Source organism: Spermophilus citellus, assembly GCF_964194105.1.
Source record: "Spermophilus citellus genome assembly, chromosome: 3".
Taxonomy (NCBI): Eukaryota; Metazoa; Chordata; class Mammalia; order Rodentia; family Sciuridae; genus Spermophilus; species Spermophilus citellus.
In genome coordinates, this window is record NC_138184.1 from 188,206,391 (window position 1) to 188,222,051 (window position 15,661).

General features: G+C 36.8%; 1 protein-coding gene across 3 annotated transcripts in view; it reads right to left on the reverse strand.

Moving 5' to 3' along the window:
* Positions 1 to 15,661, reverse strand: part of MET (MET proto-oncogene, receptor tyrosine kinase) — a 117,220-nt gene that overhangs the window by 70,714 nt on the left and 30,845 nt on the right. The window lies entirely within an intron of this gene.

Genomic DNA, 15,661 nt, shown 5'->3' on the forward strand with positions numbered 1-15,661 from the left:
GCAGCTCTTTTCCCTCTTGACCATGACTAAATTAAAATAAGTACTGTAATATAAACCTTATCCATAATCCAACTTTGTACAAATTCCAGATACACAGAGTAATGATTTTTTGGGGAGAAGCACATTTCAGAATGGAAAGTCCCCTCTTCCTTAGAGCTTTTCATATAGTTAGCTAAAAACTGAACTGCTTTTATTTCGGGAATTTCAGTTAGTTTATTTCCCTAGATGTCATTCACGTGTTCTCTACTGTTTATAAGTAGGAGTCTACAGCTGTATCACCCTGAATGAGCCTGATCTCTTCTGTTTATTAAGCAGGTGTTATGGTTTAGATATGAGGTATCCCCCCAAAGCTCATGTGTGAGACAATGCTAGACAGCTTAGAGGTGAAATGATTGGGTTATGAAAGCTTTAATCTATTCAGTGCATTAATCCACTGATAGGGGTTTACTGGGTGGTAGCTGCAGGCAGATAAATTGTGGCTGGAGGAGGTGGATCCCTGGGGTTGTACCCTTGGGGTATATGGTTTGTCCCTGAAGAGTGGAGCTCTCTTTGTCTCTCTCTGCCTCCTGGTGCCATGTCCTGAGCTGCTTTTCTCACCACACCTTTTTACCATGATGTTCTCCCTCACCTCAGGCCCAGAGCAACAGAGCCAGCCATCTATGGGCCAAGACTTTTGAAACTGTGAGTCCCAAAATAAACTTTTCCTCCTCTGAAATTGTTCTTGTCAGGTCTTTTGGTCATAGCAGAGAAAAAACTGACTTAAACAGTAGGACTGGGAGGGGGTCAGTGTGGAGCTGACTGTAAGCAGGGCATAGAGGTTTAAACTTCACTGACTGCTTATATTAGGTATAGACATATTTTAACTCCTGTCATCTACTTGAATGTCTAAGCTGTTGACATTGAAGCCCATATTCTCTGGTCAGTGTAAAAGAGTCACCTTTCAGGAAGAAAGGGTCATTAAAACCCAAAGAATTGGACCACTGACTTGCCTGGGTGAAGTTATCCTTCTTTGTGACTTCAACAGAGCCCTGGTACATGCCTCCCTGAGACCTCCATTAGAGTTCCAGCAGGAGAGCAAAGCTGGGGAGCAGAGTTAAAGGGAAGGTTGGTTGTGTCTTGGCAGGAAGAAAGGACATCCTCTTTTGTATGTACAGCCTCAGACAGCCACAAATATTGCCAGGCTCCCGGCCAGCCAGCTGCTGCTCAACACTGGTGATTCACGAGGTGATGAGATGAGTGCCACAGACACTCTGCCCTCTCAGTCTCCTGGTGATGACCTAACCACACACTCACTGGCATTCTCTTTCCTGAAGACCAGCCCTGTCTCCACAACTGCCTGCAGGCATCTTTGAATATGCCACTGCTGACATTCAAAGCCATCCTATTTCTTTCAGAACTCCCATTTTTATATGGCGCCTCTAGGTTTGAGGTCTCAGCCATCTTCAATTCTTCCTTTCTCTTTGTTGTTCCTCTCTGTGCAAAATTGATTCTTATATATTTTTCTATTGACTGAAAAGAAGTCTCTTTCTTGGTCTCCTACAATCTGATTTACTTGACTCTAGAATCTTCTTCCACAAGGTCACCTTTATAACTTTTTAGTGTAATGCTCCCTAAACACCTCAGCACATCCCATAGCAATCAGGAGTCTAGTGGAGAAGCACCAGGATTCAGGAGTGGCTGTGCCATTATTAGCTGTGCACACGGGAATACTCAGTTCTCTAAGCCACAGTTCTTCACTTGTGAAGGGGAAAACACATACCTATGTACCTTTTTATCAGAATTGCTTTGAATTTTAAGTTAAATATATCCAATACCAGGAGCATGTTAAATAGTTACTGCTTTAATTTAGTCATTCAGAAATGTTTATAGAGACCCATAGTAAGTTGAATAGTATTCCCTCAAAATTCACGTCTCCTGGAACTTCAGAATGTAACCTTATTTGGAAATGGGCTCTCTTTGATATATAATTAGTTGTGGATCTTAAAATGAAATCATCCTGGATATTATGTGGGTCCTGAGCCAAATAACTGTTGTCCTCATACAAAGAAGAGAGGACACACAGAAAAATGCACAGGAGATGGCCATATGAGGATGGAGAAGGGTCAGGCTGCTGTGCCTGAACAACCCTGGAGCATCACAACTGCAACAACCAAGGAAAGATGCCTCCCTCGAGCCTCACTTTGAGTTTTGACTTCTAATCTCCAGAACTGTGAGAATAAATTTCTAGTTTTAAATTTTTTTTTTAAGTCACTAAGTTTGTAGTAATTTGTTATGGCAGCTCTAGGAAACCAACACAGAATCATCAGACACTATTCTAGGTGCTATGGCCTTAAAGAAAAAAAAAAAGACTAAGTTTCTAAACTTATGCAACTTAAACAGTTGTTATTATTGTTGCTAATATTACTGTTCTTGGTCTAGTGACTCTTCATAATGCTTATTAAGGACAAAGTTCAAAATTCTAATTATGTAGGTCAACAGGCCTTAGTTTCTTTATCTGGAAGAGACACTCATACCTATCATACAGAATTATGGTTTGTAAATAGTTCGTCCATAGTTCTTCAAAACTTGTGGCCCTGTTATCTGTCTACTAATTTCTTGTTTTTTATTTCTTCCTCTTTTTTAAATTTTTTTTACAGTGGTGGGGATTGAACTTAGGGTCTTGTACATGCTAAGCATATGCTTTGCCACTGAGTTACGCCCTCAGCCCAGTTTTTCATTATCTAAAGCACACTTTTAAAAAAGACCACACATATGTTATTCTTTGAGGGGCTATGGCATATTTTAGTTTGTCTGTGTATGTTTAACCCTTTCAAAGGGTAAAAATTCATCTTTAACTTGCTGAATATACAAAAAATGGCACAGTTTGCCAATCTGAGCAAATACTTGTATTATGCTTCAGCCTAAAGGTACTATGCACATAGGAAGCATGAGAACAACACAGAAAACAGCAAGTAACATGAAGTACAAACTACCCAGTTGGTAGGTAAGTTCTGAAAACCCCATACAGGAAGTTATGTGCTATAGATGAGGAAGAGTAAAATCATGAGGCTCCAGCAGCTCATGGTGGAAGTGGAAGTTGAGCCAAGTCTTAACAGAGTTGTATTAACAAGGAGAGAAGTGAAAATAATCTTAGAGCAGAATATATTTTATGTACACATGTGTATGTATACATACATGCATGTGTACAAATGTATGCATATGTAGATAAATGTATATTCTCTCTTTTTAAGGTATCACTAGGATCCAAAGACTCAGAATTCTACAATGACATGGGCTTTGGAATTTGAAGTGTTAAAACTTTTGCTTCTTTATCATCATCTCCTAAGGTGAATCAGATGCAAAACAGACCGAATCCATGTGGTTTTGGTTAGCAGTCTTCATGTTGCTCTTCTATCATAGCCCAGAGTGACAGTGATTCACAAAACGTTGTTCAAGTGAGGCAGATTTTTAATGCTGAGTGCAAAGAGATTTTCTGCTTTTCTCTATTTAGTTAACGGAAACCAAATTTTAATGCACTTACTCATTGAAGTATAAGAGCTATTCAGAAGACACAACACCAGTGACCCTGTACTAACCAAAGGGAAGCAGTTCTTGCTGAAGGTTTAAGAGCCATGATCTGTTTATGTGCCTAATGGTGTTGTGCTCAATAGGAACGGGCTGATAAATGCCTAGTGGAGGTCCAGGACAGGTGAAAGATGGATGAAACCAGAGTCCTTCAATCATGTCCCAGTATATTGTTTAAGGCCATGGCTATATTCTAGCCTGCCGTTAATCCATCTGTCATTAGTTCTTATCCCTCCTTTCCATCTTACATCGTAGAGTGAGATTCTTATCTTCTTCCCTTGTTTTTAACCAGAACTGTTTATTGGAAACCTCCTTCCATGGGCAGGGTGGTCAAAGTCTCTGAGATCCTGACCCGGTTCTCTTTTCATCTCACAGCATCAGGGCAAGCTCGGGAAATTTTCTCTGTACAAAGCATGTGCTTGGTGCCTATGAACTTGTGCCACTGCGGGCGACAATCCAGTGGCCATGGGAATGGTGGTATGGATAAAGACATTTGCTCTTAACTTCTTTTCCTTAACCTGTGTATCATTTTCAACCTGAAGCGATAGATTTGCAGCCAGTGGTAAAAATCTGTAGATTCCAAATGCAAACCTCAAGGTAGATCACCTTGATTGGTACCACCGCTTGAACAACATCAGAAGGTGTTGCCTAAAGTTCCTCTTACAGGCAGTATTACCCAAAGTTGAGCTGTGTGTGTGAAAAAGCTCAAGAAAGCATTAAAGAGCAGAGAAGATATTCCCTCTAAAATATTTTAATGGCTTTAATTCAGTTTTCCTAATTTCAGCAAAGTACAGAGTTCTGGAATTCTTATCTGTTCACCTTCCTTATCCTTATCTATTTTTTAAATTTTTTTCCTTCTTTGTTCTTTGATCCATCTGTGTTCCAAACTGGTGGATGGAGGGTGTGTGTGTGTGTGTAAGGAAGGGACACAGATCACAGTGACTAGAACTTTCCAGGTGTTCCTTAATGTGATTCAAATCTTGGAATTCCCCAATTCTGTACATTAGTTTTTTAGAAGTTTTGGGGAAAAGAATGAAAATTTGTTTTACCTGAAATATTACTTTTACTAATCAACATTTTATTATATTATTTGGAACACGGGGTTTGTCATAATTATTTCCTCATTTAATAAATATATATTTTGTTCAAGCCATTGTGTTAGGTAGCAAAGTTATGAAGCTAAAATCCATAACCCACATCTACAGGGGCTAACAGTGGTGAATATATGCCACTGAGTGTGTAGGAGTAATGGGGATGAGTAAAGAATGCACTGGAGGACTGAACAACACCCGCAGTACTGAGGGGCATGGTAGGGGACGAGCCAGAGGATGTTTCCTGGGCAAGGAAATGTATAAGTAGACTCTTAAAGAATAGGTAGAAGGTGTGAATTAGACAAAATGAGGAAGCCAAGGTAAATCAGTAGGTGTTAGAAGGCAGGGCTGAGAGACAGACTGATGGACTCTGGAACTACAAAGTGATATGAGGAGGGTATGTCAGGGTAGCAGTGGTGTGCTTAAGCCACCTCCGAATACTGTTTGTGCATAGCTCTTCCTAGTTCTTGTTCAGTGACAAAACCTGTTTCAGTGAAAAGTTGACATTCGTTTGGTGAGGGTATTTATACTCCAGAAACTGGCAAATACTACAAATTAGGGGCTCTCTCTCCAGAGTTCAACACTCACCAACATACCCCTGGTCCAGGAAACAGCCAGCACCAACGTAAGAAATTCCTCAGTTGTGATAGTAAAGAGTGTGGATTTTACTCTGAAACTACTGGGGAGTCCTCACAATATTTCAAGGAATGCACTTGTACAATCGGATTTGCTTTCGAGAAAGATTACTCAGTCTATCTGGAGACAAGTAGATTGGGTGGGGATGAGAATGGAGCCAGAGAGATCTAGTTTCATCTTATTGGCATCATTTTAAAATACACCAAAAATAAAAATAAAAATAAAAATTCTGAAATAATATAAAATTTTCTGTTTCTGCTTTGTTTAACATGTAAAAGGAGAGAAGATATGAAGTTTTTTAAAGTTTGTATTTACTAGGAAAGAAACCAGGTTTTGTTTAGAAGAAGGAAAAGAAGGAGACGGAAAGAGATTGTGCTAGTGAAGAAGGCTAAGAGAGGCCAAATGATTCTTTGGAAATATTAACTTTCTTGATTAAATAGATGGTGTTGGTGGCACCTACACCAGCAGCTAGATACGGTGCTTAGGAAAGTCTTAAATAAGGCTGGGGCACAGAATGAGAATGTCAATACGGGTTAATGAATGAGAGACACTGTGTAAACTATTACTTAATCCCTGCTGAGGGTTGCCGAGCCACTGGGGAACTGGGTTGAGGCTGATAGACAAGAACAGGGTTAGAAGAAAACAGAGCATTAAGCAAACAATAGTTCCATTTGGGATTTACCCGCCATTCAGGGGGTAAAATGAAAGCCTTGCTAATGGCAGGAAAGGTAAATGAAGCTGTGCTGTCACCATTATTAAAGCAATTGTCTACCTACTCACTAGAGCAGGGATTTCATTATGTATAGGCAGAGAAAATAAAAAATGTTACTGTTTCTTAGTTCTTGAAATCCCAGCATACAGGACCTTGGATAAGGCTCTGGGAGTTATAACAGCTGGTACGAAAGGCCATGAGAACAAAGGAGGGCTGTAATGCAAAATTCATATTTATTTATAAAAAGATAGGTATTTGGTTTCCAAACAGTTCATAATCTTTCTCTTTTCATGATTTCATCTGCATTCAGCTGGATTGTTATCTTATCATTAGGGTCATAGGATATCTAACTGAATGTGGTTTACACCATGGTTACCCTAGGTCCCATGACAACTGAAGTTTTTTTTTTAAATAAGGAATTTTGTTTTATTAGATATAGTGAAGAAGTCCTGGTGTACATTTGTGTGCATGTGTGATCTGCAACTATACTTCCAACGTTGAACTTTACATTTTCAGTACCAAGGTATAGCATCTACAAAAAAAATAAGTGGAGTTAGGAGAGGAAACAAGAAGGCTATTATTGCACCACCATGTCACATGTCCACCTAAAAATACATAATTGATGTTCATGCTTTCAAAAAGCACTTGATTCTATAAGGTATGACAAAAAAATATAAAAATCACTGGTTGCAATTTACCAAACATGGTATCATTTTTAAAGCAGGTATGTAGTTTAGTGCCCTTTGTGCAAGTCAAAAACCTGTACTTTGACCTTCAACATTAATTACAAGTCTACCAACTATTTTAGACTACCACTTACATATTGTTCATCATTTTACAAACACTGAGTAAAATCCTTTTAATATTGGGACAGTGCCAGAATTGGTCTTGCATGCTATATGCCCAATTCTACTTGGAATCAGTACTTTTCTAATTACTATTGTGAAAACAAGAGTGAGTTTAGTTGAAAATAGGAAACATTGCTCAATTTCTTTTTGCACATTGGCTTTAGATAAACTCAATGTGATTGGTGTTTTTCTAACTAGAAATAACTCTCAATTACTCTCACTAATACACTTACTGATTCTTGTTTACCATGATGTTGGAACCACAAATAAGTTTATATTTAATGGATCATCAGATATCTTATATCCTATTATAAATTCCTCTTTATTTAATTCTGTTGCTTAAGTCCTAGGATCGCCTAATTTGACTCCATATTCACCTCTATTATTGCACTTTAGAGCATTTCTAGAGCCTTGTAGCTGCTCATGGTATTGAAAATATAAAGAAAAAGTGTCTCACTTTCCTATTATCTTTCCTGAGGTTTTGTGTACTTTCTACACACATGCTACTCTCATAAACAATCAGCTATGCCCAAGATTCTGGTCACTCTACTGGAAAATAAATAGTCTTTTCCCTGTAATTATAGCTTTCAGGAAGGGGCCAGCCAGTGACCTCCTTGACTTGTAGGTACAGGAATAAGTCCTGAAGATTGTCTCCCATTCCCTTGGCAAACACGACTTTTCTTGGGCCAAACAAGTGAACAAAATGAACCCAGAAAAAGGTGAACATTGCTTTTCATTCCTCGTATATATTTTATGCCCACATTTCACATCCTCATAGTTTGTAGAGATGACAAAAACATGGCCATTAATAATCCATTCCTAAAAATATATTCTCAAATGTTATCAAGAAGAACTTTTATCTAAACCCTTTAGCCACTGGGATGGTCTCTGTTTACTGTGTAAATACAGAGATTTCTTTATCAACACTATTTGTTGTCTATGATCTGCAAAGCATATAAAGAGGGACAATAAGGCTGACAAAATGCCTGCCCCCTGAGACCTCAAACTTACTTAGATACCTACATGACTAAATATATACAGATTGATATGAAAGAGAGGGCAAAGTGTGTGTGCAGCTGAGATGAAGGAACTTGCCTATGAATCACAATGACATAGCTGGAGAGCACATGTGTTCATTCAGTAGGTGCTCATGAGATCCTCGTGAGTCCTGGGAGCTGCCGGCTCTCCGTTGGTCTCTAAGCCACATGATTCTCACGAGAAGGGAATGGACTAAAAATGGATGCGATTGTGCAGAGCATACTATGCAGATGCAGAAAGATGTAACTTGGGGCCACCTCAGCATCGCATCCCTTGTTTTCTACTAACGTTTATAATTTTGATAGATTTGAAAGGGCTTATTCTGCATGTTCTTGACTTCCTGATCTTCGTCACAGGACCTACTGGTAACTGGCCATGGGACAATCCCTTCCACACCCAAGACAATCATGTTCCTCTGACAAATAGGGTCCTGAGAGTTGGCACAGAAGAAAGGAAAAGGAGAAGAGGAAGAAAGAACTTGTCCCAACAGTAGAAATATCTGTTTTCAAAGCAGCTGGGTAAGGTGATGGGCTGAGAGCAAGTGAGAGTGAGCATGGCTTAAATTATGTCCTTAGCTTCTAGAAACCTACAATTACATCCTTCACTTCACAAAAAAGTAACAATTCACTTAGAAATCAATGATAAGCAATGTTTAAACATATCAACAATTTTTTTAAAAAAACAGAAAATGTTAAAACAGTTATGTTCTCCAGCATACTACTATTTCTTGTGAGATTTTTGTGAACACAAAATATTTAGCTCTACTGTCCATTCCCACTTGAAAAAGCTAAAGGTAAATGCTTTTACTTAAGGTGTAAAGCTCATGAGATAGATAGGAAGTGACTGTTAACATATTAAATACCTGCTATCTATTTGCTCATATACTAAAAATATACTGCTTTTTCTTAAGATTTTAAGCTTCATCTAAAAGTTAACTTTCACCTCCTCAGAGCTGTGTCTTGTGCCTGAATTACTAAATCCAGATATCCTTCTCATGTGTACTCACGGATGTTTCTTTCCCTCACAACACATTTCATGAATTACCATGATGTATTTGTTTATTGGTGTTACTGATGGTTTACCTGACCTTTCCTATAGTCTACCTGCTTCACACACACAAGCACCCCATCCAGCTGGCTCATCACTGCTAACGCCAGCAGGGTTAAGTACGCAACAAACAGCTGTTGGATTTCTTGTTGAATCTTAGTTTTGTGAATTAATCCTTCCTTCTGTCTCTTGTTGAAAACGATGATCACAGTACTTGGTCATTTTATGCACTAAATAACATGGTTAGGCTTCTAGCACTTAGCTTAAACTAATAAGGCGAAAGAACAAGACATAATGTAATTAGCTTAAAATAAATGGAAAATACTGCACATTTTATTGTCAAGATCATTTTTAGAGATATTCATTTTTGCTATTGACTGCCACTGCATTAGTGCTTGTAATCTGCTTAGTGCATTAGCACTAAATACTATTGATTCACTTGGAGCTAAAAGACCAATTTCATCTTTGCATTTTCCTTGTTTCCTGAACATCATTTCACCTATAGTTTGGTTAGTAGGCTGGTTGCTAGATGCCAAGTGTTAATCAGATATTTTAAATTTAAAATGCCATTAGAAAATTTAATATACAGATTTACACTTCTCTGGTACCCATGACACAAATTCTAGCTAATCATGATTAATCTATATATTCTCAGATGACAACTTGGCAAACTTAATTTTCATAAAATCAGTTCTAGAAAAGAAAGCTTTACACAATAAAACTGACCTTAATTCACCCCGTTTAGCTATGGCACAATTTGAAGTATCATCTACCATTTTAGTGTAGTCTAACTGAAAAACATTTTGGTGATTTACCTAAATAAGACAACTAAAGTCAAATGTTAGTCTGAATTTGCAATCCATCCTTTTGTTTTATAGTTATAATATTCAAAAACCATTCCCCCCATGTGTGAACATTAAGAACAGTTAAAGCAACTTTTATCCTGGATTAGCACACACTGTTTAGACATTTTTCTTTCCTCTCATTGAAGGAATGGAGAATATTTTTGGATTGTCTGTGGATCTACATACTTGATGCGCTCCAATGTTAGCCTAGGTCTAGGGTGAACCCTTCCCCAAGGCAGAACTGGTTTTTAGAATAGGAAGTCAACATTTCTCAGCCAGTAATTCATATGCAAATGAACCTGCCTAGAACATTTTAGTTAGAAAAATATATAATTAGCAGATTGGAATGTATCCAGGATCCCAGAATCACTTATCACATTCACTATTTAAAAAAAAAAAATCAAGGAGTTTTAATGACTTCAAGAGTAGCTGAGCTTTTGGTTTCATCTCCCTTCCTGGACCCTGGAGATGTGACTTACTGCACATTTCTGGGCACTTAGTCATTCTGGACTATGCAAACCATGGAATCAGGATCTGTGTCAATCCGTGAATAAGCAATGGCAGAAATTCCTGGTTGGGTCTTCTATCTAAATTCTGACAGATACTCATTTTTCTTATTAGAGCGAGGAGATAAGAATACCGGGTGGAATGGACACTGATAAGATAGAAGTCTCAAGTTAAGGGTGCAACACCCAAAATGTGAAATATTATGCTGAGTAAAAAATCCACTATTACTCAAGCAGGTTAATATCCTTATCAAAATGCATGTCCAGAAATCTCTAATCATGGAGTACAGCAATGAAAATATCATGTATCAGTGTTACGGCTTCAAAGTTTTATCAACATTTGGGCTTTTCAAAAGTCAGGATTCCTTCTTCTTGCATGAACTCCTAATTGTTTGCTGCATCAGTTTTACCACATGAATCTCCATGTAGAAATCAAGGTTTACATCAAACACAGGGCATTCCACTTGCTTTAAAAACATTAAGAGAATGAAGACAATTTAAAATCCAAGTGGCATAGTTAAATCTTAATCACCCACACCAAAGAGAGAAATTATGAATCACATTATGAATCAACATAATCCACAGGTAAACCCCACCTACATTTTTTTGGTGAGAATTTCAGCTTTAACTGTTCTGTTGCTTTTATTTATAAAAATATCATGGCTTTGTCTTTTCATCGAAAGATGAAATTTCTGCCTTCTGGGGGAAACCTGTGAAATGGTTTAAAGAGGGGGTTACCAGGAGGAAAGGAAAAGGCTAACAGCTCATTCTGTAACTGTTTTCTAACACTCCCAGGATGTGCCTGGTGTTAACAAAATTCTGGAAAGAAACTAATTTTAAATGTCTTTTAATAAAATAATAAATGTGTTATTTTTAACACGGAGAATTCAAATAAATTAGGAAGCAGCAACTCCCTCATACTGGTGGAGAATAGAGTCTAGAGGACAAAAATCAAGTGAAAAAACTGATAAATTTCTACTGAGTTTTTAAAAAACATATAAAATCCTTATACTGTGAGGGTGTTCTTTCTTGCAAATTTTGCTTTGGTAGCAATTATATTTGGCATATAGCCAAGATATTTAATATTTAGGTTTGGAGGACTATCTAATATCAAGAATGAAGAATCCTCAATAACAGTTTTTTTCATATAGGATCACTTTTATTTCAGAGCACAGGAAGTTAAAAAAAAACAGCTTTGTAATTTGACTTCACATTTTTCATTCCTAATACAAAATTCTCTCTCTTGAGAGTTCTAGCTTGTTTAAATAAGGTATGCCAACCCAGTATAATTACCTGGACATTATTTGTAACATTGACTTCCACACTCACAGTTCAAATGGTGTGAGAGATTATAGATATATGGGCTATAAAGAGTTATAAATCTTTGTTTATTTTATTAAATATTATGAGACATGCCCTGAGGATGACAGATCAATAATGGTCCTTGTGGTTTCCTGATGGAAGGCTGCAATTATTTTCTTCCATTACAACTTAAATGTAACTCAATTTAACTCATCTATCATCTTTATAATAGTAATAAAGAAACATCACTGTGTGTTTAGCTTTCTGCCTATTCCTAATATTCCTTGTTTGCATCTTGTTTTGATTTTTGTTCTCATTCAAAATTGTTCTAATCATTCTGCTTTCTTCCTTTGATGGCTCTGAGCAGTGACCCTTTAACTCTGGCACTCAAACGGAGATGGAAAATTACTACCTTAAGTTTCCTTTATTTTGGGAAGCAGTTGGCTAGTCTTTGGATCTGAGTATAAATGATATTTAAAAACAAGGAAGCTTAACACAAACAACCTATGAGGCTGATTTTTTTCTAAAGCTGAAAAATATTATCATGCAAAATATGATTTTAGTCATGCACAGTATAACTTATAGTATATAGCATAATATAGTAGTTGGAATTTTAAGTCAGGTTAAGAAGCAGAATTTATGCCTTTATCCTAACTACAGTATCATTTTGATTCAACTGGCTTTCTCTCTACCCTCTGTGCCCTTAAACCACCATTAACCCTCACCCCATCTTTTTGTTTTGTCTTAAAATATTTAATCTTAAGAGGCATTAACAAATTAAGCATTGTGGAGGTGGGTCACTCAATGACGCTCAGGAACAATGGAACCAGAAGGTGACTCTTCCAGAAAACAGTACAAGCATTGGAATTTGTTTTACTTTACACAAGTATTCCATACAACGATAGCTACTATTTTATTCTGTGTCAAGGACTAAGGACTTTTTACAGACATTGGGCACTTGTCCACACAAAGGAAGTCCCACACAAAGGAACATGGGTTCTGAGAATGAAAATAATGCTCTCATGGCCATCCAGGTAGAAAATGATGGAGTATAGACTTGAACCCATACCTCTGATATTAGTTGCCTGCCATTAGGTCATGCTGACTCCCAAAAGCCTAAATTTATGGTCATTTTATTGTGTCAGGTACTTAATATGCAGTATCCCAAATTTGCTTAAGACTCTGTGAAGCAGGTTTTATTATCTGCACATTACAAATCATAGCTGGGCTCTAAAAATTAAGTAATGTGGCAATAGTCACAGAGTGGGTATGCGATTAGTCAGGACTTACACCAGGTGTGTGTGGCACCAGATGTTACATTTTCCTTTTTCAGTTGCTCCATCATTTGGTCATTAAGATGACCTAGATGTTGGTGCTCTAAATGTTGTTACATGTTTACTTTAGTTCCTTCAAATGCTTGCACATAGAGCAAAACTTTGATAATGGTATTGCAAGAAAAACAGTGTAATGTGTTAACTATTTTATTTCAAGAACCCCTTCTTATTTTAACTTTGATTAAAAATATTTTCAAAATGTATCATTCCACCTCTCTTAGTATATATAAGTTATATACTATATACTTAGTAAGTTATATACTAGTTATATACTATAACAGTAAGTTATATACTATAACTTACAGAAGTGAATCGTTGCTGATTTGGGGATTTAAAACAAATTCTATTCAATATTGATTCTCATTTGCAGGAGATGAGCCGTTGTGCACCGATTCTATTTTATTTTCTGGGCTTATCATGTAAATAAATCCCTTATATGTGGCTATTGGAGATTATACTTAATATTAAGCAAAGTAACAGAGTTTGTTTTGTTTTGTTTTCCTAGCTGGTGGTCGGGATCAAACCCAGGGGTTTACACATATAGGGCAAGTGGTTGACCACTGAACTACACCTCCAGCCCTTAACTGAATTTTTAATACTGTTGATCCCCAAACAGAAGATATGGGGTTTTTACTCTCCAAATTTGTGTCTTTACAAAGTCTTCATATTATGAGGGCATTTTCTTAATCATATTTTGAATAATAATGTGCTGTTTAGTAAATATGCAACTTCAATAAATGCTAATCTAGGACATTTATAGAGATTCACTGATGGATGAGTAAAAAAAGGAAGTATAGATATTTAGTGCTTATTTAGTAGTTTTTGTGGTATGTAATCTCATAGTTCTCGGTGTTGGGAAACACTGTAAACAAACCCTTTAAGAATCACTTTCAAAAGCAACATAGAAAATGTTTACATTGTGGGAATTAAAAATATACTCTTAGAAAACAACTGACATAATTGACAGAACTGGTATCCCATCAATGGTCACCTGCAGCTTGAGATAAGTCCCCAGAAACAGCATCATGTGTGAAGACAAAGAGTTTTGAAGTCCAAATAATTTATAGGTGAAATGATGTGCTCTGGGAATTATAAGATGACTCAAAAGAGGGCTTCTGTCATAGATATAAGATATATGTAAAAAGTTTGCATAGACACATTCATGAAAAAAGAAGGCTCTGCTGTGGCACTCTCCTATGATCCTGGGTTAGAAACACCTTTTGAACATGGCAGGAGGCTCAAGAAGGGCCAGAAAAGCCCTTTAAGACTGTGCTTTCAACAGAGACACAGTTTCCTTAAGGTGGCCCACAGAACCCACACATAGTTATATTAGAGATACATGTATGTATCTTCATGTAGGTGTGTTAATAACAAACTACAATATAGTTGTCTATCCACCAAACTTCATACCAAAATAATAATCCGTTCCAAGAAATTACTAGAAGGGTTACCTGATACCTAATCAAGTTAATATGCCAAGACTGAATAGAGTGATCTTACTGCTTAGACATTTTCTAAACAGGTTCGATCTTGTAAATCATTTTGTTTTTGTGTGATGCATGGTTCTTCTTGCCTTCATTATGAGATAAAGCTGGGAACTGATTATATGCTGATTATTACAACACTCTGAGGTGTTTCTGTGAACCAGTTATATAAAAACAAGGGATGTGTATAGTCTCAGTCTCAAAAGAATTTTGATCTTTAGTAATCAGAGAAGGTAAACAGGCAAATAAAATAGAGAAGGTTTGAAATATTTTTCTTTATGGAATTGGGCCAGTGCAAAAGTTGGCTTCCCTTGTAAGAAGACTATGTTGGAACATTCCACCTTGTTTGCCACAAGTATTTTTGTGATGGGAGTGATAATGGTTTCAGGTGTGGCTAGTGCATCTTGGGCATTTTTCCTGGGCAACAAAACTGACCTGAATTTAGATAATAGATAATCCCACCTTGTTGTTTCTGTTGGGACATGAAAAAATGTCAAAGGGGTAGAATAAAGTTCAAATGAGTTTCAAGAATTTCTAGAATTAATAAGTACTTTCACATCTGGAGACTGAAATGTACAAAATAAAACAATATGATAACATATCACTATACCCTTGTAAAGTCAAGCCCCTTTTTAATTTTTAACAGATTAATGTTTAAATAGCAACATCACGTGCTGTAGAAGCCTTATAAGAACTTTTTAAACTTGTGTTTGTGAAGTAGCTTACTGGATGTGTTTTCTCAGCATTGCTTTTAATTTTACACTTCTTTTTCCTAATCCCATGTTTCCAAAAGTCCTTTTGCTTCCTTTTCTGTATTTTCTAGTGAAGAAAAGGGGCAGCTTCCTGAGGAATCCCATTGCTTCTTAAAGTTTGCAAAATACATTAAACAGGTGCAGGGGAAAAAAGTTTTAATTGGGATATATGTGTATGCTATGAATATTGGTCAACTTTGGAAGAGAGAGGAGGGAATTTTGTCTTTACTTCATCAAAAGATGAATTGACTATCTCAGAAGTATTTCCCTAAGCTTCATAAAAAGCCATCTAGAGTTTTCATCTAGGGAAGTATCCCAGACATTTCAGCAAAAGTCAATAAATGTTTCTGAATTCATATGCCCTTTATATGCCTAAGCAAAATTATGTACTGTTTCTTATCAAGGACATAGTTAATGTACTTCCTGATGACAATTATAACCTTTATGTCTCACGATAAGTGAGACACATGTTTTCAAAGTCAAAATTTGGATAAGCTATATT